The sequence below is a fragment of the Rattus norvegicus genome, chromosome Y (genome assembly GCF_036323735.1).
Source record: "Rattus norvegicus strain BN/NHsdMcwi chromosome Y, GRCr8, whole genome shotgun sequence".
In the NCBI taxonomy this organism is placed as follows: Eukaryota; Metazoa; Chordata; class Mammalia; order Rodentia; family Muridae; genus Rattus; species Rattus norvegicus.
This window is the reverse complement of record NC_086040.1, coordinates 51,333,914-51,336,461: the sequence shown is the minus strand read 5'-3', so window position 1 is coordinate 51,336,461 and position 2,548 is coordinate 51,333,914. Positions and strand designations below refer to the sequence as shown.

Below are 2,548 nucleotides of genomic sequence, written 5' to 3'. Positions count from 1 at the left end.
CTGAGATCCGCGCGTGTGGGACTTCCGGTAAACACAGAACGTGCCCGGTCCTAGAGAAATTCTGCTTCCATGTGTCCCAAGCTCACCAGGCAGCTTTCTTGCAGCAGAAAATTTGGTCTTACCTGTGGTCCTGAGGCTCAGGTTCGCTCGTGGGGTGCTGCCCAGGGGCTCTCTGCAGTGGCAGCAACCAGGAAGACCTGTGCCGCCCCTTCCGGGAGCTTCAGTGCACCAGGGTTCCAGATGGTCTTTGGCTTTTTCCTCTGGCGTCCGAGATGTGTGTGCAGGGAGCAGTCTCTTCTGGTTTCCCAGGCTTGTCTGCCTCTCTGAAGGTTTAGCTCTCCCTCCCATGGGATTTGGGTGCAGAGAACTCACTCTTTTTTATTTTAAGGCTTGTTTTATTTTAATGACTGATCATGTGAGGCCACAGTGAGGTCACTATGCACAGATGTGAAGGAAGCTTTATTTCTTGGTCTCTTCCTCGTTGGACAGAGTCTTGATGATCTCCTCCTTCTTGGCCTGGAGGTGCTCCTCCCACGCGTTTCTGTGCTTCCCTGGTCTTAGACCTGCGAGCTTCAGCCTGGTCAGCCTGTAGCTTCTTTCGGGCCTCATCTGCCTTTGGTTTGAGGATCTGCTCCATAAGAATCCATTGGTTTTTGAATACATTCCTTTTGACCTTCAGGTACAGGCTGTGATACATATGGCGGTCCATCTTCTTAGATTCCCAGTATCTCCTGAGAAGCCGGTGCAGGATCCTTATCATTCTCATCCAGGTCACCATCTCAGGCACCCAAGTGTTGGCAGTTCCCTTTCTCTTCCCTATGACCATATGCCTGCCCTTCAAGGTGTGTTTCTGGCAGTGAGTCTGAGGATGGACAGTTAGAGGCTTCCAGATGATCAGGCCATCTTCAATCAGCTTCCTGATCAGCTGACAGGAGTTGGCATTGGCGATTTTATTGGTCTCATTGGGGTCCAACTGGACCTTCTTTTTACCTCAGTGGAGGACACTAGAGGCTAGATTCTTCTGTAGCCTGAGCATGCTCATGGCTGCAGACTCAGCAGCCAAGGTAACTCTTATAAAGGATACGGTTCCACTGCAGCTGGCTTACAGTCAGGGGTTCAGTCCATTGTCATCATGGCAGGAATCATGGGAGCATCCAGGCAGACTTGGTGCTCGAGGAGCCCAAAGTTCCTGATGCACAGACAGCAGAAAGGGATTGTCTGTAGCACTGAGCATAGATGGAGTATATACAAATCTCAAAGTCCAGCCACCACAGTGGCAAACTTCCTCCAACAAAGTCACACCTACTCCAACAAGGCCATACCTAATAAAACAAGGCCACACCCACTCCAACAAGATCACACCTACACCAACATGGCCATACCTCCCAATAGTATCACTCCTCATGGGTCAAGCTTTCAAACACATGTTTCTATTGTGGCCCACTGCTATTCGATCCACCAAACACATTAAAAGGTAATTTGGGCTTCCACATATGTGTGCATGCACATGTGTTAACTGGGTTACTAATTATTTCTCTCTCTCTCTCTCTCTCTCTCTCTCTCTGTCACACACATGCAGAGTCTCTCTTACACACACACACACACACACACACACACACAAACACACATACACACACATACACACACTGAGCAAAAAAGTTAACTTCTGGAAGAGGGATGCCCAGACTGGATGGATAAAATCAGAAATAACAAATTGTGTTGGAACATGCTGTGAAGGAAGAGGGAGACCAGAGGGAGAGTTGTGAGTGTGGCTGTCTGCTTCTGCCAAAGTGTAAGGCCATAGAAACCCAATGTCACCTCCTCCAGGTTCTCAAAGCCACAGCTCTAGCTGAGGTATAGTTAGTCAGTGATGTCGGCTGTTTGTCTCTCTCTCTCTCTCTCTCTCTCTCTCTCTCTCTCTCTCTCTCTTTGTGTGTGTGTGTGTGTGTGTGTGTGTGTGTATGTGGTCACTTTTGGTGGTGAATATGACCACAACCCCATGTTCATCAGTTCGTGATCCCGAAAGTGCTTTGGGCCCATCTTAAGTCATCACAGCTCTCAGTGCCTGAGGTTAACTGACTTCCAGAAAGCATCTTACTTGGGCTGACTAATGTTTCATTACATCACAAGGACATTTTCTAGTGTAGATAAAATAAACACATATATGTTAGAATAGACAGAGACTTGAAAAATGGAAGTGGAGTAATATCACTACCGAGTTTGCATTAAAAAACATATTTATTAGAATTCTCCAGGATAGTTGCAATTTCCCATATAACCTACACATGATTGCCATATATTATCATCTTACATAATCATATGAAAAAAATTAGGAGAAATTAACCTTTGGGAAAAAAAAAGTACTTTTTTTTCCTTCCCAGCTCCCGCTCCCACAATGACAACTCTGAAACTGATTATTTATTAACAAATTCCTGAGCCACAAACTTTGGCTCATTCCCGGACTAAGTTATTTAACCCACTCAAACTATTCTGTGTCTTCTATATGGTTATTTACTGCTCTTTCATCCCCATTCTTAGCATCTTCCTC

The 2,548-nt window shown here is 46.2% G+C and overlaps 1 pseudogene; it reads right to left on the bottom strand.

The window, feature by feature from the left end:
- Positions 1-459: 459 nt before the first annotated feature.
- Positions 460-1,042, bottom strand: LOC134484439 (large ribosomal subunit protein eL19-like; annotated as a pseudogene).
- Positions 1,043-2,548: the final 1,506 nt, after the last annotated feature.